General features: G+C 44.5%; 1 protein-coding gene across 5 annotated transcripts in view; it reads right to left on the minus strand.

Moving 5' to 3' along the window:
* tead4.L (TEA domain transcription factor 4 L homeolog) overlaps nt 1-23,680 on the minus strand; it is a 79,163-nt gene that overhangs the window by 38,363 nt on the left and 17,120 nt on the right. Inside the window, exon 3 of one of the 5 annotated variants that reach the window (XM_018226361.2) lies at nt 16,974-17,052. The exons of 2 other annotated variants lie outside the window; for them this stretch is intronic. The gene's annotated coding sequence lies outside the window, so the exon portion shown is untranslated. Of the gene's footprint in view, nt 1-16,883; nt 17,053-23,680 lie in introns of those variants that run through there. 2 more of the 5 variants (XM_041569614.1, XM_041569615.1) reach the window with 2 other exon arrangements.

The raw sequence follows: 23,680 nt of genomic DNA on the forward strand, positions 1-23,680 counted from the left end.
GAATAAGGGGGTTGCATAAATATATATAAAGTTTAACAAAGAATACTGCAATATCGCACTCACAGGTCTTAGTAACAAAAGTATTTTAATTGAAATTCTAGCGTTTTGGCCAACACTGTGAACTTCCTCATATATATATATATCTATATGTCTATCTATATATATCTATATATCTATATATCTATATATCTATATATATATATATATATATATATATATATATATAGGCAAACTTTCCCTTTAATAAAAAAACACGTAGAGCTACAAAGTACACCAAGAGCTATTTAAGGCTGTTTTTTTATTTATTTTATTTTTTAACAAGGTGACAATATTTACCCTTTAAACTCTGCCTTTCCCATGGACTTTTTTTTAAAGCCAATTTGTGGGAGTTTTGTCACAACTTGGAAGTTCTTGGCCACCTTATCTGCAAGTGATAAGATTGTTGTACACTCAGCAGTTTATTTACAAATGAGAATCAACTAACTGCTGCAGTTGTAATGTTAAATTTTAACTCATATTTAATGAGGTTGTGGGACGGCGCTGGGTGAAGACTTTGAAACGAAGATGTTTAATGACAAAAAATAGATTTAAAAGGATAGTATAGTTCTGCAACTTGAAACAATGCTACAAATGATTGCTAAGGCCCTTGTTTGTTCAATGCCAGAAGGATATATGGTTCTTAAGTTACGGGTCAGGACCAACAGTTGGTGCGAGGCTGTTAAGGGTGGGTTCTCCTTGCTCAACTTTAACCCAGTGACTTTCTGCCTTCAATAAGAACAGTAATCAACATAACCTATATATACGAGATCAATATAAAGGATTTTAACACACAAAGCTGATTCACAACACTATTCCATCACCCCTGAGAAAAAGGCAGATACAAATCGGAGCCGAGTTGCACACTTCTGTTTACAACCAGGTTGTTGATAAATGATGAGGCAAACACCTACTTCAAAGCCAAAGATACAGACACCAAACCTTTGATCATCCAACACGCTGGCTGATAAAACAGCTTGTAGGAGAAGTACAACTTGTACCAATCACAAACGGGTTTTGTAGATAGAAAAGTAAATCTTCTCCTGGCAGTGAGGACACAATAGAGGAAAGATTACTGCGTCTTTCTATACATGAACCAAATGACAGATAGAAAGGATTGGAGAGTCACAATGGAGCAATACTTTTAGAGGCTTGCCATAAGGGGTACAAATCAAAACAGAGATGGATGGATGGATGGATGGATGGATAGATAGATAGATAGATGGACAATATACATGAAGCAATCACTTTTAAAAGCATGCAGGCGTGAGATTCTAAACAGACATGGAGAATTTCTGCTCTCCTAAGTGATAAGTTCATGGCAAAGACATTATGACAAATCCAATACAGCACTGCTGTGCTACAGATATTTGCCTTCTGTGTCAAGACCAACACTAACACATGCAGTGTTGGACTTAGGCAGGATGATCTTCTGAACTCCAGAGCTTACACTCTAATATATTATCACAAAGTGACTTTTTTGACCTGGCATTTGCAGATCAGAAAGCGAAGTTACAGAGTGATACTGAGCCATAAGTCTTAAGCTGGCCATAAACGCAAAGATTTGATTGTATTCGCATGATTTTCGGGTCGTGCGAGGAGTGTCCCGATATTTTTCGTGCCCCAACAATTTTTGTGCCATGTCGATTGGTCGTTCAGACGATCAGACAGGTTAGAAAACTTCTGTTGGCTGCCGATAATATCTCTGCATGTATTGCCGATCTGACGATATCAGTGGAAGACTTGTCACCAGCTTTTGTCGGACATAGACTTTCTTACAATTGCTGTCAGGGCAGAACATCTGCTTTATTTTACTACTTTATTTGATCTGAACGATTGTTCGTCTGATGTGAAGGTAAATCTGCTCGTCTATGGCCACCTTTACAGTCAATAGTGCAGAAAGTTTTTTGGTTAAGGAGAGCAATAACGTAATTGCTACAGAGAGTTTAGATTCCAGAAAGATAGACAACCACTAGATCACTTTATAAATTAACCAATTTAAGCGGTGGCCTCCACCATGTTGCTGGTCACACACGGGCCAATCAGGTTAGCTTTAAAAAATATATATCAGACAAACTGATCCTGCCCTTTGTTTTCTAAGACACTTGCTCTGATCTTGAGTATGTATGTATGTATGTAAATAAATCATTATTGCTATTAGACAAGGCAGGACTACTGCCATAAAGCAAGACAGGAAGCAGGGAAATTGGCTACCAGGAAAACCAACATAAACAAACACGCACAAAGCGGCTATCACATTTTTCAAAGTAACGTAAACATTTTCCTCAAAGTATCATGCCTGGAAACTATGAGTAATATTGTATAAATACATTTTGTTCGCATCCCTTCAACTCATTCTCAGTAACCAAAATATGGCAGTAAGTGCAGATACTTGTGACCTTGGCCGGCCCCATTGCTCTTGGAGCACATCTAGGGAGGCAGCGATTCTCTGTAATGTTTTGTCTTGCTTACACCCAAGGGAAACAAAAATCAGTGGAAACATGTGCTTTTTAACTGTTTTAACTGCATTCTTTGGTTATAGAAGGCACACAAATTCTGGCTGTCGGGAGGATACAAGGGCAAGATGACCTCGGCTACAAAGCCAGACTGTGGCAGGTGTGACATGAACCCATCACGGAAGCCAAGTTGCCCTTCTAACAGAACAGAGATACTGTATGAAGTGCTGGCAAGAGTTACAGATATGGGAGGCATAAGAAAAGATCTTTTAGAGAGCAAGTCATTTCTCTGTACACTTATAGGAACATTAAAATTGATTTTCGGAACCTTAAAGGGATTCTGTCATGATTTTGACGATGATGTTTTTATTTCTAAATGACACAGTTTACACTGCAAATAATTCACTCTACAATATAAAATTTCATTCCTGAATTGTTTTTATAATATTAGTGTGTAGACGCCATGTGCTTTCAGAAAGAGCCAGCACTTTAGGATGGAACTGCTTTCTGGCAGGCTGTTGTGTCTCCTACTCAATGTAACTGAATGTGTCGCAGTGGGACCTGGATTTTACTATTGAGTGCTGTTCTTAGATCTACCAGGGAGCTGATATTGTGTGTTAGGGAGCTGTAATCTGGTTAATTTCCCATTGTTCTGTTGTTAAACTGCTGGGGGGGGGGTGATTTGACTCCAACTTGTAGTACAGCAGTTAAGAGTGACTGAAGTTTATGAGAGCGCTGTTTGCTTTTTTGAGAAACAGATTTCAGTGCAGAATTCTGCTGGAGCAGCACTATTGTAACGTACTCGTCTGTTGGGAACCTTAGTAGTCGTGGGTACACTCGGATGCTAGGGTTGCAACCTTTTCTGTAAAAAAATACCGGCCTTCCTATATATTTATCTTTTTTCCCTATTAATAACATTGGGATCAACCATCATTTTTACCGGCCAGGCCAATAAAAAATCAGATGCACAGGGCACCCCTGTGGATTCGGTGTTCACCGACACCCTTTTGGGGCCCCGGGCTTTCTGCTGCGGAACCAACAAGGAGTTAGTGAGTAAAATGGTAAAAGTCCATAAACAATGTAGCGGCAAGGATTAGGCAAACACATAGTCGAAGATCAGGCAAAAGGGTCAAGGCAGGCGGCAGGAATCAAAGTCAGTAATCAGGCAGGAGTCAAAAATCCAGAAGCCCAAATAGCGAGCCTGGGACAGGTGGAGCGGAAGGGGCACATGACTAAGGGGAGAGTAGAGGAAATTAAGGGGTAGTGGTGAGAGGTATTGTGGGAGTTGTAGTATGGAAAGGCAATGGAAAAGGGGGGCAGGGCTTAACCTTTAAATAAGGGCTGAAAGCGCGGGGGATCTCATTACCTGTAGATGGCACAGCAGTACAACGTCATGGCGCAGGACACGGGATCCATGGTGCTGGAGGGCCTCAGGTTGGCGCTGGCGGGCCACGACGGTGAGCGGATTCGCAGGGAGTTGCTGTCCCTCCTGGGGCCGTCGCAGGGCACGGCAGCTCCGGTGGTGGAAGAGGCGGCTGAGAGGCAGAGGCCGCAGCGCCGGGCCCGTGCGCCCGATCGCCTTAGTCCGGAGGGGATGTCGGGGCGGCGACGTCGGAGCACCTCCCCAGTTGCAGGGCCGTCGGGTCTGAGGTCGGCTGGGAGTGGATCGGGGCAGCGTGCTCCTGTGAGCGCTTCCAGGCAAGTGGGGAGCAGTGTGTCTGGGCCCCAGGCAGGGGCGGTGCGGAGTGGCAGAGGGAGGCGCACGTCCGTGCGCCTTGGGAGTCGGGTTGCGTCTGTGGCTCCGGCCTCCGGTGCCTCTGGACTGGCAGCGGCAGGCTCCGGGGGTGGGGCTGGGAGCCGGCGCGGGAGCCGCGGGGTTGTGGCGGCCTCAGGACGCCGGGACGGTGTTCGGGCGGCATCTGTGGCTCTGCCCTCCGGTGCCTCAGGGATGGCTGCGGCAGGCACTGGGGGCGGGGCTCGGGGCGGGAGCCAGGCAGGGGCGGCTTCTCGGCAGGGGGACAGGGTGCGCAGGCTGGCGCAGCTGGCCCCTGTTGGCACCTCGTTGGGAGAGGTTGGTGGCGGTGAACAGGTGGATGCTGGGGCCCCTGCAGGGGGGGATGTGGCTCAGGCGGGTGCAGCAGCCACGGCACCTGTGCGGCGGCTGGATTCGGATGGGGAGGTGGCTGGAGCTGCTGGGTCCCAGGTGGAGGCGGTTGGCGGGAGAGAGCGGTCTGTCGGGGGGGACCTTGGCGGGAGTCCCCCTGCTGGAGGGGACCGGGGTAGGAGCAGGTCTGCTTCGGTGCAGGGATCGTGGAGGAGTGCATCCTTCGGCCGCGAGGGGTCGGGTGAGCGGTGGAGGGAGTCGAGGAGCGGACTGGGTGGGCGCCCCAGATCCAGGAGTCGGGTGCGCAGCAGGTCGAGGGATTGCAGGAGCAGGGATGCTGGCGGGGCGACGGTGGGGGCATAGGCGGGAGTTTGAGAGGGCCGGGCTTTCTCCCCGGAATATGCGTGCTATGTCTCCCTGTCGCTTTTCTCCTCCTAGGTCTTCAGATCGGCGTGCCGGCGGTCACGATGGAAGGCATTCGGCTCGGGAGTCGCGGTCCAGGAGTCATTTGTACGGACCTGCACGGGAGCGTGAGTCGAGGGAGGTCGGTGCGAGTGGACAGACGGCCCAGCAGGGTGCTCCCGGGATTGGGCCAGGTGGTTAGTGCTCCGGTGGTGCCCCGGGTGTTAGCGCCACGCAGGGTTTATTGTTGGGGTTGAAGGATCTCTTAGCTAGGTGGGAGTCGGGGACGCCCCAGGCGGGGGTTTCCAGGGTGTGGGCGCCTGTGGGGGCTCAGGAGCCACTGGCAGGGCCCTCCACTACTGCGATCGGCGCGGGGGCGACGGGCGCGGCGGCGGTGGTGTCGGACAAGGAGGGCGTCGGGCTTCCGAAGGAGACGGTGGGGGGCGACCTGCCCTCACCAGGGACTGTGCCGGAGGCGGCCCGGCAGGGAGCTTACGTTTCCTTTACGGGTCCTTTAGGGGCGCATGTGAAAAAGGAGGTGAAGGAGAAGATCTGGAAGGGGAGTTTGTGGAGATTTTCTCCCTTCTTCCCCTGGAGGAGGCGGTTGAGCTGAAGGATGATGATAAAAAAGATGGGAAAAAGGAGGAGGAGGAGAGGAGCAAGAGATATAGGAAGATTCCGAAGGTTTTCGGGAACTGGCTCCGGGCCTTTTGCATTTTGGCCAGTATCATTGGGGAAAAGCATTCGGATCGATGCTCATCCCTGTTTAGTTACGTGGACGGAATCTGGGAGGCTTACCGGGTTTATGGCGGTTTGGCGTGGTGGCGGTATGATGAGCAGTTCCGTCAGAAGTTAGCGGCCAACCCGGGGATGGGATGGGACCAACTGGATATGCCTCTTTGGTTGCGGTTGATGACCGCGCAAAAGGCTTACCCCTTTCAGAGAAGCGCCGGGGGGACGCAGTCGGGGGCCTCGCCGGCGGGATTCAAGCCTGGCTTCTGTTGGCAGTTTAACGAGGGACAGTGCAAGTGGGGGGGATCGTGTAAATTTAAGCACGAATGCACAGGCTGTGGGGGTGTACACCCTTACGCCAAATGTTTCAAGAAAGGGAGAACGGGATCCAAGCCTGGGGAGACTAGCAAAGGGGAGGACACCGGTGAACCTCGCCGCGATGCGCCCGTGGTTAGATCGGTACGGTAGGAAAGGGGATGCGGAGTTACTTAGGGTGGGGTTCAGTGAGGGGTTTCGGATTCCGTTTCAACCTAGGGCACAAGGGGAGGTCCACGGGAATCTCAAATCGGTGGCAGGGAATTTGGAGGTGGTGCGTCAAAAATTACGTAAGGAGGTTGAGCTCGGCCGGATGGCCGGCCCTTTTGCAGCCTCCCCTTTGGCGGACCTGAGAGTGTCGCCCTTGGGGGTGGTTCCGAAAAAGGATCCGGGGAAGTTCCGATTGATTCATCATTTATCGTACCCTAAAGGCATGTCGGTAAATGATGATATTGACCCGGATCTTTGCTCGGTTTCGTACACGTCCTTTGACCAGGCTGTGACGGTGGTCAAGAAGGCGGGGTCGGGGGCGTGGTTGGCGAAGGCGGATATAGAATCGGCGTTTCGATTGTTGCCCATTCACCCTGATTGCCATCACTTGCTGGGATGTGCGTTTGAGGGTTGTTTTTACGTTGATCTATGCCTGCCTATGGGTTGCTCGATTTCGTGCGCGTATTTTGAGAAATTTAGTTCGTTCTTGGAGTGGGTGGTGCGGCGCCGGGCGAATTCCGCGGGCTTGGTGCACTATTTGGACGATTTCCTGTGTGTCGGACCGGCCTCTTCTGACGAGTGTTTCCATATTTTGGAGACTCTTCAGGAGGTGGCGGGGGATTTTGGGGTGCCATTAGCGCCCGAGAAAACGGTGGGACCGGTGACCTGCCTTTGTTTCCTAGGTTTGGAGATCGACACGGTGGCGGGCGAATGTCGGCTGCCTCTGGATAAGTTGAATGATTTGAAGGACTGGGTGAGCCGTTTAGCACAGAAGCGCAAGGCGACGGTGCGGGAGGTGCAGTCCTTGCTGGGCAGGCTCAACTTTGCCTGTCGAGTGATTGTGATGGGCAGAGTTTTCTGCCGGCGCCTGGGCCTGCTGTTGGCAGGCGCGAAGGGGCCCCATCACCATCTACGGTTGCCTCAGGAGGTGAGGGCGGATTTGGAGATTTGGCGGCGGTTTCTGGACACGTTTAATGGGAAGTTGATTTTCCCAGAGGCAGAGGTCTCCAATTCTGAATTGCAGCTGTTCACTGATGCGGCGGGTGGCGGTGGTTTTGGCGCTTACTTAGGCGGACGTTGGTGTGCTGAAATGTGGCCTCAGGAGTGGACTTTGCTGGGTTTCACTAAGAATTTGTGTTTTTTGGAGATGTTCCCGATTGTGATCGCTTTATTTCTTTGGGGGGACGTGCTGGCCAACAGGCGGGTGGTATTCACCACGGACAATATGGGAGTGGTGCAGGCCATAAACAGGCAGTCGGCTTCCTCGCTGGAGGTTGTGCGACTTTTGAGGATTTTGGTGCTGCGCTGCTTGCAATTAAATGTGGGTTTCCGGGCGGTTCATCTGGAGGGGTGAGGAATGAGATTGCCGATGCTTTGTCTCGATTCCAGTGGGAGCGATTTCGACGCCTGGCACCAGGAGCAGACAGGGAGGGCCATCCTTTCCCAGCGGGTCTTTGGAAAATCGGGACGGCCGGATTGGAGGGCTGGTGAGATCCTCAGTGGCTGAGTCAACTTGGGCCTCATATGGTAAGGTCTGGGAGGAGTGGCAGCAATTACTCTCTTGGGTTGGGAGATCGGAATACCCGCAGGGTGGTCAGGAGGTTATGCTGTGGTGGGTATTCTGGATGGCGGAACGGGGACGGTCGGTTGCCCAGATTGAGAAGAGCATGTCGGCACTGGCCTTTATGTTCAAGCTTCAGGGGGGGGACGATTTGACGAAAGGTTTTGTCATCAGACAGGCCGTGAAGGGGCTGAAGAAAGGGCGGATGAGGCCGGACTCCCGGAGGCCGGTGACGGTAGGGTTGCTGGGAAGTTTGATGCGGGTTTTGGGGGACATTTGTTTTTCCTGTTACGAGGAGACCCTGTTCGGGGCGGCTTTTGCCCTGGCGTTTTTTGGAGCCTTTCGAGTGGGTGAGCTGGTGAGCCATAGCAAAAGGGTCCCTGGGGGGCTTCAATTGGAGGACATTGAACTGGGAACGGACAGGGTTGACATATGGCTCAGGCGGTCTAAAACGGATCAAGCGGGTAAAGGTAGGAAGGTGGTGTTGTATGCATTGCATGGGGGGTCGATTTGCCCATGGGAGAACGTGCAGCGGTTTTTGGCATCCCGTCCGGGGTTGGTGGGTACGTTCCTGATTCATGAGGACGGCACGCCATTGACCAGGTACCAATTCATAAGGATTTTCCGGTTGGGTTTGGGGAAGTTAAATAGGCCTCCTCTTGAGTATTGTTCTCATTCTTTCCGGATCGGGGCAGCCACGGAGGCCGCACGGCTCGGTTTGAGTGATGCAGTCGTGAAAAGGATTGGCCGGTGGGAGTCTAAACGGTTCCAGAGCTATGTGAGGCCGGCTTTGGTTTGAACGGGGGTGCATGCGGGAGGGTGTACAATCTGCTTGATGCGTTTTTTGGTTGGTGTTGTTTGTTTGTTCATTGGTGTGGTTGTAATTTGTTATTTATTAAGGTGGATGTCTACAAGTCTGGATCCTGGGACATTCTTTTGTGCGCTGGGCGGAAAAGAGAGCCGCAGTTCGGTTGCGGGGTCGGCAGCTGGGCTTTCCGGACCGTTTGGTTGAAGTGAAGTGGTTTGGCTTCCCTGGATTGTTGTGGCCCGGTGTGTTTGATAAGGTGGTAAGTTTGTCGATGAGTGAACCGCACCCCCACGTATTGGTTCTGCATGTGGGCGGTAATGATATGGGGATAATGTCTCAGAGGGACTTGGTTCGACAAATGAAAATCGATATCGACAAGCTTCGGTCATTGTTTGTGGGGGTGGTTCTTGTGTGGTCGGAAATGATACCCAGGTTGGTGTGGAGGTGGGCCAGAGATCATTCGGCAATGGAAAGGAGCAGAAGGAAGCTTAACCAGTTGCTTAGTGTTTTTATTCGGAGGTCCGGTGGGGTGGTGGTACGGCACAAAGATTTGGAGCGGGCAGTGCCGGGACATTATAGGCGTGATGGAGTGCATTTGTCAAATGTTGGGCTTGATTTGTTTAACCTTGGTTTGGGTGATGGGGTGGAAAGGGCTGCTTTTCTGGTGTCTGGGGTAGCGCGGCCTGCCTAAGGGGTTATGCAGGCGGCGCAGTGGCATAGTGGGGCTGCCCTAATGGGTAGCCAAAAAGGGGGCTGGAAGGTAAAGTGAGGTCGGTTGGATAGGCCTGGGGCGAAGCTAAGGGGGCAAGGAGGCACCGTAAGTGAGGAAACGGGTGACGGAGTCTTAGCCTTAGGCTAGTTAATGGGTTTTGACTAAGAAGGGTTTGGGAAGTTATTGTAAACATTGTTAAATGTTATGTGCAGCCTTCAGCGGCTATTATTTTATGCAAAGTGTGATGTGTTATTATTTTATGCTGGTATGTTTGTTATAAGTTAAATAAGAACAATTGAAGGAAAATGTTACTTAATAAAACAAGCTGCGGCCTTTTTCACCAAATGATCTGTGTTGGAATGTATTTATGGGGTGTTGGAGTATTGTATCGGAATCGAAGCATACTATAGTCAAGAAGCCCAAATAGCGAGCCTGGGACAGGTGGAGCGGAAGGGGCACATGACTAAGGGGAGAGTTGAGGAAATTAAGGGGTAGTGGTGAGAGGTATTGTGGGAGTTGTAGTATGGAAAGGCAATGGAAAAGGGGGGCAGGGCTTAACCTTTAAATAAGGGCTGAATGCGCGGGGGATCTCATTACCTGTAGATGGCACAGCAGTACAACGTCCCTCCCTCCCGCCCTTTTGGAAGTGGGGGGGGTGGATGGTTATGTCGCAGCAGGGCATAGTGGGGCTGCCCTAATGGGTAGCCAAAAAGGGGGCTGGAAGGTAAAGTGAGGTCGGTTGGATAGGCCTGGGGCGAGGCTAAGGGGGCAAGGAGGCACCGTAAGTGAGGAAACGGGTGACGGAGTCTTAGCCTTAGGCTAGTTAATGGGTTTTGACTAAGAAGGGTTTGGGAAGTTATTGTAAACATTGTTAAATGTTATGTGCAGCCTTCAGCGGCTATTATTTTATGCAAAGTGTGATGTGTTATTATTTTATGCTGGTATGTTTGTTATAAGTTAAATAAGAACAATTGAAGGAAAATGTTACTTAATAAAACAAGCTGCGGCCTTTTTCACCAAATGATCTGTGTTGGAATGTATTTATGGGGTGTTGGAGTATTGTATCGGAATCGAAGCATACTATAGTCAAGGAATTCAAACACAGAATAAAGCTCCGGCAGGATCTGTAAACAGAAGCCAGCTTGGGCACTGTCAAAATGGAGAATTGGCTTTTTAAAGAGGATTTGGCGCCGAAACATGACGTCATGACGCTCTGCGTCAAAACGCGAGCCTCACAATGCTCATCGTCAAACGCTGACAAATGGACGCGTGGTGTGCGCCTGCACACCAGAAGACGCACCGGGAGGTAAGAGACCGGGGGAAATCTCCCCGTGCGTCTTACAACTATTAACTGATGTGTTTTGAAAAAACTTTTTTTTCCCATGACAGAATCCCTTTAAACATGCATGGCATTTTATGAGAAAGCACAGTGCCACAGGAATCTAGGGATATGTCATTTTATCGAGGAGAACAGCAGTATGGCAGCCCCATCTTTCTCTAATAAATACAACTATGCATTCAAATATGATTCTCTCAGCAAATCATCTGTGCTGATATATGTTATAAATTAACATGCGTAAGGAAATAATGTAAAGTTTTTTACATACCAAAATCTTTGGATGCAAAATGTATAATGTATTACATATAATATAATGTATTTATAAATGCAAAAAAGTCAGGACAAGCCCTCATTATGGGTTCCTATAATTAGGGTTGTAACAAAACAGGTAGGTTATGGGGCTTAGGGGGTTATTTATCAAAGGTTGAAAAAAATTTTTTAGTCTAATAAATTACGATGTACTCACAACTCGAATGGGGGGTTATTTATGAAAAATCTCAAACTTCTAATATTCGATCAAATAGTCCCGACCTGAAAATTTTAATCAAATTTGAATCAAATTCGAACCGGGGAGAAACCACAAAGTATTCAGTACTCCCCTATTAAAGGAGTGGTTCACCTTTAAAGGGCAAGTCAACCCCCAAATAAACAATTGCCTAATAAAAGAAAACATAATTCTAAGCAGCTTTCCAATATACATTTATTGAAAATTTTCAGTGCTTGTTATTTGTAAATGTAATTGCTAGTGAAAGCAGCATTTGCTTAACTTTAATTTAATTTTTTTTTTCAAGAAATTAAGTGATCGTAATTTCTTTATACAGAAAAATGCCATTTTCCAATGTATTTTTTTTTCTACTCTCCAGGAAAAGCAGCTTACAGCGATATTTACACGGCGAGAACAAACAGATGATTTCATTCCACATGTCGTCAAAGCTTGTTGAGATCAGTTCTGCCAGAAGAGGTTTTATTTAAAAACCAGCCAACGGAAACAAGTATTAAAAGAACTATTGCTTTTCACTATTTGTGGCCTTCGCCTTAAAGCGTCAGTGACCTTGTTCTAAATTCTGATCCGCGGCCACATTGTGCTGCTGTATTTAGAATGAATCATTATGTAACGTAACAGGACACGTTCCATGTTTGTTGCACCACCGAGAAATAATAACCGCATTAGTTATAAAAAGGAAAAAGACGCATTTTGACCATGGAATAGTCATGTATAATCTCTTTCATTGCTTTCCATTTGTTTTTCCATGGAACACAAAAGGCAAGGAAAGGCTATCCCTCAGCCTTACAGAAAAAAACAATATATATATATTTATTTTGACATGTACTACTGAGCATGACCCAAAGCAGGCATGGTGGAAAAGGATACTGAATTAGCAATTTAAAGGAGAACTAAACCTTAAAAATTAATATGGCTAAAAAAATGCCATATTTTATGTACTAGATTTATTGCACCAGCCTAAAGTTTCAGCTTGTCAATAGCAGCAATGATCCAGGACTTCAAACTTGTCACAGGGGGTCACCATCTTGGAAAGTGTCTGTGACACTCACATGCTCAGTGGGCTCTGATTGCCTGTTGAGAAGCTGAGCTTAGGGCTCGTCACTAATTATCCAGCAGAAAATGAGGTTGGTCTGTAATATAAGCTGATGCTACAGGGCTGATTATTAAATTCTGATGCTAATTGCACTGGTTTCTGTGCTGCCATTTAGTAATTATCTGTATTAAATACTTATCAGCCTTATATTGTGACATTTCTATTCTATATGTACTGTATATTGTGAGTGGGTCCCCAAGCTCAGTAAGTGACAGCAGCACAGAGCATGTGCAGTGAATCAGCAGAAAAGAAGATGGGGAGCTACTGGGGCATCTTTGGAGACACAGATCTTTACTGCTAAAGGGCTGTAGTTGCCTTGGGCAAAACATAATATACATCATTTCTAGCTTATTTTGTAAGTTAAGCTTTAGTTCCCCTTTAAAGGACTTTATACTGATCAATAAACGAGCAATAAAGGTTTTGTGAAATAAAAAATGTCTAGTTTTTGGTAAAGAATGTATGAAATTTAAGTGGCTCCTCTCGGATTAGCTCCCACTAATATGGATAAACAGAGGCAAAGTGATATTCTAATTTGCAGTAGGTCTTAATTTTTTTTATTGTTTGTAATCATTGAAGCTTTTTCTCAGTAGCTCTCTAGTTTGGAAATTGAGCAGATATCTGGTTGCTGGGGCTCCCTTTTAATCTAGCAACCAGCCAGTGGTTTGAATGAGAGGTTGGAATGATGATTAGGAGAGAGCCTAAACAGAATGACAATTTATAGAAGTTAATACAGGTACAGGATCTGTTATCTGGAAGCCCATTATCCAGAAAACTCTGAATTATGGAAAGGCCCTAGACTCCATTTTAATCATATAATTCAGATTTTAAAAATTGATTCCCTTTTTTACTGTAATTAATAACACAGTACCTTGTATAATGATACCCCTATAACTATACAGCAGCTAAGCTTACAGTGATTATAAATATGATCTTTTATCAAGAATTCTTGGGCCCTTGGGCTTTTTGGATACTGGATAAGGAGCCTTTCCATGATATGGTGCACCAAGTCTACTACAGGTATGGGACCTGTTATCAAAATGCTCGCAACCTAGGGTTTGCTGGGTAACAGATCTTTCCATTGTTTGGATCTTCATAACTTTTTATTACAATAAATAAACCCAATAGGCTTGTTTTGCTTCCAATACAGATTAATTATATCTAAGTCTGGATCAAATAAAAGGTACTTTTTTTTTTTACAGAGAAAAAGGGGGAAAAACAGGTTTCCAGATAATGGATCCTATTCCTGTACTGGTAATGTTTAAAGGGGAAAATAAATGAAAGTACATGTAATATTTTTACCACCAAGTACAAGATACAGTCAGGATATTATAAGGAAAAAAGGTCTGTCTCAGATAATTATCCCCAATTCTGATTGACTATGGGAAACAGCAATGTTGTACTTCAGAGCTTTCTGGATAACAGATCCCATACCTGTATAAATATTTGTATTAGCTTGGAGAATGTGTAGCTCCCAGAGTGACCTTCTTGTTACAACTTATTTAATTACACAAATTATGTCACAGTTACCAAAACACGCTGAACTGGAGCCAAGAATTCGAGGAATACAGAAAAGGGTAGGATTGCATTATACAGCATTCCATTGCACATAAACAAAACCGAGGTGTTCTGTCATCCTTTCCGCTTTCTCTTATCTCATGCACGCCGACACAACTTCATGGAAGCATTCCTTTCCTCAGCACTTAATAAAGAAGCATGCAACAATGATTTCTGCTGCATTGTTTCCAACGGCAAAATAAAACTGCTTTCATTTGCAGTTACGTTAACTAACAATTTTAAAACAATTATATGAAAAAGTTGCTTACTCTCATGGTTCATTTTATTAGGGACAAATTTCATGTTTTAGGTAGTGACGGGCGAATTTGGGGCATTTCGCTTTACCGAAACGGCGGAAAATTCTCGAAAATGTGTCGGGTTAAAAAAAAAAAAAAAACGGACACCGATGTCCATTTTTTTTTGATGACGGCGAATTTTCGCGGCGGTTTCTCTAATTTATTTGCTGGCCACGAATCACGCAAATTCGCCCATCACTAGTTTTAGGTTTACATTCGCTTTAAGTAGCTTTGGATGCTAGTGGAATCGAAGCAATATGTTATTTTAAAGGGTGTTTGGAAGTCGAGAAGTATGATCAGGGTTGTGGTTCCTAAACTCGTCTTAAAAAAATCTCTTCTGTATATCTATAGATTCTAGGGATGCACCGAATCCAAGATTCAGTTCGTGATTTGGCCTTTTTCAGCAGGATTCGGATCCAGCCAAATCCTTCTGCCCGGCTGAACCAAATCCACATCCTATTTTGCATATGCAAATTAGGGTCTGGGAGGGAAATTGCGTGACTTTTTGTCACAAAACAAGGAAGTAAAAAATGTTTTCCCCTTCCCACCCCTAATTTGCATATTCAGATTCGGATTCAGTTCGGTATTTGGCAAATCTTTTGCAAAGGATTCGTGGGTTTAGCCGAATTCAAAATAGTGGATTCGGTGCATCCCTAATAGATTCCATTTTAAAGGGGTTGTTCACCTTTGCATTAACATTTAATATTATGTAGAGAGTGATATTCAGAGATAATTTCTTTTTCTTTATTTTTTATGTTTTTATTTATTATTTGTGGTTTTTGAGTTATTTAGCTTTTATTTAGCAGCTCTCCAGTTTGCAGTTTGTCCAAAGTACCCTAGCAACCATACAGTGATTTGAATAAGAGACTGGAATATGAATAGAATGATCAGTAAAAAGTCACAATAACAATAAAACCATGGCTTTACACAGCATCTGTTTTTTAGATGGGGTGAGTGACCCCATTTGAAAGTTGGAAAAAGAAAAATTCAATCATTCAAAAACTATAAAAAAATAATGAAGACCAATGGAAAAGTGGCTTAGAATCAGCCATTCTATAACGTACAAAAAGTTATCCTTTAATACCAAAAAAAATAATATAATAAATGATGTTTTGCAAATGTGAAATCTGAGTATAGACAAAATGCATGGTTTATATGTTTTATAAATCTTATTTAAAACTTAACGGCAAACAATGGACATTTGCCCCCTCAAGGATCAGGGGTGGAAGGTAATGTCATCGATATACCTAGCACTGTATTTTGTTAATTAGGAAAGCCCAGATGTTATAAGGAACATTTTTAGTAAAATTTAAGACCAAAGTAAAATGTATTACAATGTTGTTTACTTTTTCCCTTTAAGACGCTTCCCCTGTTACACAAGTGCAGTTTCCAGTAACCATTGGCTGGACACTAGTGGTTCTATTTCAGCAACAGTTTCATTGCCAGAGGACAGCCATCTTCGTGAAGAAGTAAAGGGGCAGCTGGATTTACAGACACACTGGTCAGGTATTAAAGGAGAAGCAAAATCATCTTGCACTTGGGGGTGCCAAATGTTAGGCACCCCCAATTGATTGTATTTACTTACATGAAACCCTGGGCCGGTGCTCCTATCAGCAGAAAACTGTACCGGCCCGGGGTTATAACAGTGAGCACCACAGATCACTCTATTCAAATTTCCCGGGGCAGACGCATATGAAATTGAACAAAATAGCTGACTTTTTAGTTAAAGTTCAACTTTTCGTTCCACTGCGCATGCGCAACCGCGCGAAGGAAAGAGAAAGCTGGAAGAGAATCGCTCCATGGTGCTCACTGGTATAACCCCGGGCCAGTGCAGTTTTCTGCTGATAGGAGCACCGACCCGGGGTTTCACGTAAGTCAATACAATCAGTTGGGGGTGCCTAACATTTGACACCCAAAGTGTCAAATTAATACCCAGTGCTAGATCCTTTACTTTATACAGTTCCATTCCTCTGGGAGCTGTATAGAACTAACAAACCCCATTCTAGTTAGTGAGGTCCAGACAGCCTCTTGAGCACACACGGAATTCTCTGAGCACTTGTTGCTGATACAGTCCTTTCTCTGTATGATTCTCAGCATGTAGAGGACAGCTGGAGACAGTCTGCATGATGGAAGTACAGTGAAAGGAACAAAGGAGGGGCAGGGAGGGTAAAAACAGAAGGAGAAGAAGGGGGGGGAGTTTACAATACCCCCAGGGCACCAAACTAAAACAAAGCAACAGTTTGTCTTTTTCTCCTTTTTCTCCCTCCAAAGATTTTCTGTGCATTCCTCCTTTCCTTACCCAGCCCTTATCCCCCCCCCCCCCCCCCGGCTGTAATGGGCCTTCTTGTCAAGCACAACTGACAAGCCGGGGCGCCTGCTCTCCAATCTTAGCTGCAGAACAGGTGGAGCTGCTTTACAGGGCAGCTGCTTTAGTGAGGAGCACAGGGGTCTGCCAATGGATGGGAGAGATTAGAGAAAGAGAGGAGGCCACGCCAATGGAAACTGGCGGGGGTGGAAGAACTTAGGGACAGTTTGAAAGGCAGGGCAGAGGGGAGAGCATCTGTTCTGGAGCCTCAATGAGGGATCTTGGACAACAAAAAGTCCTTGGTGAAAGCAGATAAAAAAAAATCATATTATTGCCTTGTATAACAACTGTTACTTATTTTTACCAAGTTACCACTTTCCCTTTAGCTCAGCTCCATTCCTTACTGCCAGTGTCTTGCTTAATCTCTAATAAGTATTAGCTCAGTTATACGTCACCTACTTTACAGGGTCACCCTTTTATCCAGAATGCTCAGGACCTGGGTTTTTTCCGGATAACTGATCTTTCCATAATTTGGATCTTCATACCTTAAAGCTGGCCATAGACGTGCGGATATACCTTCAATGTCGGACGAACGATTGTGCGGTGCAATCTCCTGACCTGCCACTAACCATTCAGACCAAATAAAGTAGTAAAAGAAGAGATCAGACAATGTTTTGACAGCAATCATACGAAGGTTATGTCCGATAAAAACTGGTGACAGTCCCCCACTAATATCGTCAGATCGGCAATACATGCACAGATATTGAATTATAAACATTCAATAAAACCCAATGGGCTGGTTTTGCTTGCAATAAGATTAATTATATCTTACACCACTTGGGAAGTTGGGAAGAAAAAGGGAAGCATTTAAAAAAAAATTGGATTATTTGGATAAAATGGAGTCTATCAGAGATGGTCTTTTTGTAATTAGGAGCTTTCGGGATAACAGATCCCATACCTGTACTAATAATCCTTAGATCCTAGTTGATCTGTGACTTCTTTTCACTTCTTTAACGGGATTCTGTGATGATTTTTATGGTGTAGTTTTTATTTCTTAATTACAGTTTACACTGCAAATGATTCACTCTACAATATAAAATTTCATTACTGAGCCAACAAGTGTATTTCTTTTAGTTGTAATATTGGTGTGTAGGTGCATCTCAGGTCATTTTGCCTGGTCATGTGCTTTCACAAAAAGTGCTGCACTATGGAACTGCTTTCTGGCAGGCTGTTGTTTCTCCTACTCAATGTAACTGAATGTGTTGCAGTGGGACCTGGATTTTACTATTGAATGTTGTTCTTAGATCTACCAGGGGGCTTTAATCTTGTATTAGGGAGCTGCTATCTGGTTACCTTCCCACTGTTCTGTTGTTAGGCTGCTGGGGGGGGGGGGTGATATCACTCCAACTTGCAGTAAAGAGTGACTGAAGTTTATCAGAGCGCAAGTCACATGACTGGGACTCCTGGGAAACTAAAAATATGTCTAGCCCCATGTCAGATTCAAAATTGATTATAAAAAATCAGTTTTCTCTTTTGAGATACAGATTTCAGTTCAGAAGTCTGCTGAAACAGCACTATTAAATGATGTGTTTTGAAAAAAGTATCCCTTTAATGCTTTTGAATCAGCCCAGATACTTTTGCTCATTTTTACTACAAAGTCATATATCATATCCGTGATCTAAATTATGGGAAAGCCTTGACAAAATACAAATTCTCTCTCGGTTCTTAAAAATCTATGGAATGTGTTGTTAACTAATGCTACCACGGCAGACACATAACGGCAAATGAGCACAAGCCTAAAACAAAAAAAGGTATTATAAAGCTGTAATCCCGGTCAGACCCTGAATATAAGTTTTTGTCCAGTGTGTGACCACTAGTAAATGCCTGATTCAGGGCAAAGTGTCAGCGCACACATTAAACACAATGCTAGTGCCTTTCATTAGAGCAGAAGACAAAGGGTTGCTCATGTGGAGAGTTCAAGGTTCTAAAGAGCTGGGCTTTCAATAGCAAAAACATAACTCTCTATTCAAACCTGTTTATAATTCAGCACATAATGCTGAGATGTTATTGTGCAACCATAGGGCAAATAGCTGAGCTACCAATGGCATTTCACTTGAAATAATATTATGAATGCTGAGAATGTAGCTATATATAATAACTTTTATTATTGCCACTCTTAAGCTGGCTATACCACAAAGACAACTTAATTAAGTTACAGTGAATCCCTAGTACTGGAGTCTTTTTGCCCGTTAATACAAGAGAGATAAAAGTGACTTCTGCCCCAGTTCACAAGGATGAGACACAGGAAATTCCCTAGTCTTCCCTGCAACAAACTCACTGTAGATGCCCCATTGTACCAGTCCCTCCAGAAAGCACTAAACACAGCCCAAGGGCAAGAATTTGGCACGGAAGGTCCATAAATCCCCAGAAAAAAAAACGCAGCACTTTGAAAGCTTCTCACACCCTGTTCCATAAATCCCTGGGACATCAGCATTTTTATTAATCTTCTCACAAACGAGTTCTATAAATCCCCAAAGTCGGCAGCAGTTCTGAAAAGCTTCACTGCAGAAATTCGGAACAGCGCTTTAACTGCTACTCTATCCAGAAAGGGCACTTATTTTATTAAAAAATGTTTTAGAAGTTGAAAAGTGTATTTGAAAAGAGGCCCCTAGTGTGTTCGGTCACCACTTTTGAATTGGGTCTTCTTTCTTTGTTTTAATAAATGTATTTTTCTATTTTGCTTCTGAAATACGCCAGCTGAAAAGTGCAGAGCCTTCATACCTGGCATTGAATATATTTTTTCTAGGTACTGATTTAAGTTCACAACTCTACCGCACTGCAGAATGTCGGTGGAGCATTACAAATAATTATTACATTGCCACTGTCCGACTGTCATGGGAAGAAAGTCGTGATAAATTTATGACAATGTAATGTCCTGCCTTTAGACATTTTCCTTATATAAGTTAACAGCAAAGTCAGTTGAATGGCGGCTGCCAACAGCAACGAGATTTTCAGCTTAACTTCCCCTTTAACTGATACTTATATTGGCAACAACTTGTGTCTAAATTTCGAAGGTCAGAAAAAAATGTGGCCCATAAACATAAGCAATAATTTGACTAACAGAAAAGCACAAGTAAATGCATTATGACATAACGGTACGGTCAGAGACAAACGTGGGGATTCGGGGAGATTTAGACTTCTTCGGGCGACTACTCTTCCCGAACTGCCTTACCTCTGGCTAGAATCTAGCTCGGATCGATTAATTTTCTGAAGTTTCCTCGTGAGGCAACTTCCGAAAACGAATAGCTCCAAGTGCCATCCCGCCGGCAGGGAGGCAGTTCTGGGAGATTTGTCGCCCGAAGAAGAGTCGATGGGCAATTAATCTTCCCGAATCTCCAACGTGTGTCTCTGCCCTTATATACAGGGGGGAAAAAACGATGTTCCCAGGCAAGATAAACTTGTATTTTTCTGGCTTGTAAAACAGAGGAGTCCCAAAATGTAATTATTCCACTGCTGAACGTGGCTCCTAACAGCGCAGCATATTGGACTATTTTATTTTATGGGCTGCCGTGTACAGTGACAGCTGTAAGGAACAGCAGATTTTTCTTTTTTTTTTGAACGCCTAAAATGCCCAAAACAGATGTTTCAAAGAAAAACAAGGGCCTGTTTTCATGCTAAGAATTAAATACTGTTGAACAGAGAAGCAGAACTGCTAAAGGTCGAGTGTTGCCTCTAGTTTTTTTTTCATCACCGCAAACTTGTTCAGCCGAGACGCTGCTTTTAAACTTTATTGTAGTGGCATGATCGTCGTTAGCTTTGTTACTTGCAGTACCACCTCTCACCTGTTTGGCAAAGAGGCAGACATTTTCCCATGGATTATTATAGACCAGTGTTACCAGCAATCATTTATGCTGATATAGATTCAGACATTCATATCTTCCCATAATAGGCAGCACTTGTACCCCACTTTAGTCAGGAGAACACACAGAATTCGGACTCAACCAACCACATGTACCTGACAACCACAAAACAAATTGTCGTGCAACTGTCTGCATTAGTCAGTATTATAAATATACCCCCCCAGCTTTCAACAACAGCCCTCCAGACGGGGGACATGGTTTATGATATCAGTATTTAGTCTTTTCCAAATGAACAGTCTGCCCCAATCTATGCTTCCCAAAATACCTCAGCAGACAGAGAACAGGAATAAAGAAGCAGCTTTCTGGTTAATTGTCTCTTTTATTCCAGCTCTTCACTCACTCACTCTCTTTTTTTTCTTGCCAAATCTTTGTTTTAGTAATTTCTCATTTTAACTTTCTTGGCTTGCTTTCCCTTCACACAGCTTTCAGATATTATAAACAATAAAGTTTCCATGCCAAATATATACAAAGCTTATACTGTCTCGACAATTCTACATTTGGTGCCTCAACCCTTGGTTCTGAGACTTCCAAAACGCTTCCAGATGCACATGGTGACATTTATGGTCATATCAAGTGCAACTAAACCTGCTCCTCTCTGGACAGGGTTGCTAGCTCGACTCTTCATTCTAAAAGCATATGGTATGAAGCTGAAGTTGGCCTTCCCTTGTTGTTGAAATCATTCTACTCTTCTGAGATGGTTTTCCACTAGATGTTGGAACATTGTTGATGGACACAAGGATGGGCACTGAAATTGGGTAATGAAACCTAGCTTGCACTGAGCATTCTAATTCATTCAACGGGTCTTTGTTTAGCTGAGTTAAGGTCAAAGATCTGTACGGCTAGTCAAATTCTTCCACTCCGACCTCAGCAAACCCATTCTGTACCAAACTGTTGCCACAAAGTATGAAACAAGGTCAAGAACATCATTCTATGCTGTACTGTTAAGGTTGAGGCCTCAGCCCAAATCCTGACAAATTACACAACCCAGACCTATGAAAACCACATTCATCCATGAACCTGCCAGATTTAGAATTTTTATTAATCACTCTTTGTTTTGTTTCTATTGCCTAAGAATCCAACAGCAGTGACTCAGTGGGCTTGAGTGTGGCTGCTTGCCCATAAAAAAGAAAATTCAAAAATGATGATGTAGATCCAATGATATAGCTTTAATATACAGTCTGGAACTCAGAGAGTGTTACAACTCATGCAATTAAGAAGAGGTGGATACTTCAGCATATAAAGTGAAAATGGAACAGTCCCACCCCAGATTAAAACCAGATTTGACTGTATTTACAGTAGTGGGCTTTAATACTCTTACAGCTAGTCAGAACGTTTTCACATTGAAATTGAACCACCAACTCACCAGCAAAGAATACCCCAAAATGCTTGACTTGGTTTTGTAGATGTTTTTCAGTGCTGTTTTTAACCCTCAGAGGGTCCTAGGGCTCCTTATACATAAGTGTGTATCTGGGACCAATTTGACCACCCACATTCTAGACCAATGATTGCATCATACACTGGGCCTACGGAGACCTGGCATATCAACCCACATGCATTACAGAGTATTCAGCAGACAACAACCTCAGGCATTAATGTAACTGTAGCATATGTGGAAGAAAGGGGACCAACACAAACCAATATTCACTTCTGTGTTTATTGTGCCATGCCAAATAGATACAACAATTAGGGATGGTACACAACTCCCTTCTTCATTTGCACCCCCTATGACTATTAATGTGTGCTCAGACCCTTCTTCTACATATACTACACTGAATGAGTTGGCCATATCTTTCACTGTAACTATCGCTCAGACTGACCTCTGACCTCTACAAGGGTCCAGTACCACATTTTGGGAACCCTCTGCCTTACTGAAACCTTGTCTTAAGGACATACAAGGTCCCTATTGGCAAGTTAATATTGATTATGTTTATAGTATTTGCTAATCGCTGGGCATGCTGACCTACATTTTTTTTTTTTTAAGGAGCCATTACTGCATGGAAAATTCTATATATATAGCTTTCAGACCCGTCATGCAAGTACAACCTGTATTGCACACATTAGCTTGCTCCTCACTGGTAGAGCGAGTTTACTCAGCAACAGCAAAATTAGGGCGGCTCTGGGCAACAAAGGGCACAAGCTGGCAGGATCAAAGAGATGAGTTCATTTCAGCTGCCTCAAACCTACTACCTGCCCAACGTAGAACACAGGTCTATGGATGGTAATGCACAAGTACAAGGGGAACTTTGCTACACAGACATCTGACTTCCATTTGGAAATAAAGGATCAATGGCATAATTTTAAGAGGCATTTGGCTATAATATAAAAAGTATATTTAACTGGCTAATGTCTTTCTTTGAACTAAGCAAGACTGTTCCATGTTACTGGCAGGCAAAGCAGCTGTGAGATGGCAGAGAGAGCAAAACTCACAGCTTTAGAAAAAGCACCTCTTTGCATGGATTTATGACAAAAAAAATGTGAGCTGGTTTGGAGCACAGGAACTAATGCATTCTGCTCACAGAAATAGGTTAACAAGTTCAACATTGGCAGATGTGTGTGTTAATTAGGCATATTTACTCACAAGACCCTTAAACCCAGAGATTACTTAGGTTGAACAGGGCAAAGAGGTTAATGCTCTGTTTACCAGCTCACTCCAGGCAGACATTCCGTGTAACCCAACAGTGTGGCTGGGGAATAATGATGGTCATACATTGTCAGATTTGATGGTGGAGAGCTGGCTATAGACACACAGATCCTATCGTACGAATGGAGGATTCGAACGATTTTCGGATCGTTTGTGGAGAGTGCCGACATCTTTCGTCCGGCGGAGATCATCGCTTGGTCGATCGGACAGCCCATTGCGCATCATAATCAGATCGTTCGGCCGTATGGCCGAATGTTCAGATTACCCCGATATAGCCATGCTCGTTAATGGCATATCGGGGAAAAGATCCGCTCGTTTGAGATGAGCATGTTCACGATAAGGACACATCTCTGAGCTTGTTAATTGCCCCCCCCAGCACCCACGGGGATCATGGACGGCACATTTATAGAATGGCCAGACAAAATGGATTCGCCAGCTGTTGCTCCACTATAAGCGCTATCAATAACTGTCTGAGAATGCTGGGAATTATGGTCCAGTCGGACCACTCCGAACTCAGAACTGCAAATAGAGGAGCCAAGCGTTGGCTTATCTTTAGCAATAGACTGAGAGCAACTGAGATTTTAATCAGTAACCACTTCCTGCCTCTCCAAACCCTCCTGTTTTGTGGTGGGGGGAAAGCTCTATAAACACAGCCCAGATTAAGCTTTTGGCTTCTAGATGTTTCTCCTGC

The sequence above is a fragment of the Xenopus laevis genome, chromosome 7L (assembly GCF_017654675.1).
Source record: "Xenopus laevis strain J_2021 chromosome 7L, Xenopus_laevis_v10.1, whole genome shotgun sequence".
NCBI classification, from domain to species: domain Eukaryota; kingdom Metazoa; phylum Chordata; class Amphibia; order Anura; family Pipidae; genus Xenopus; species Xenopus laevis.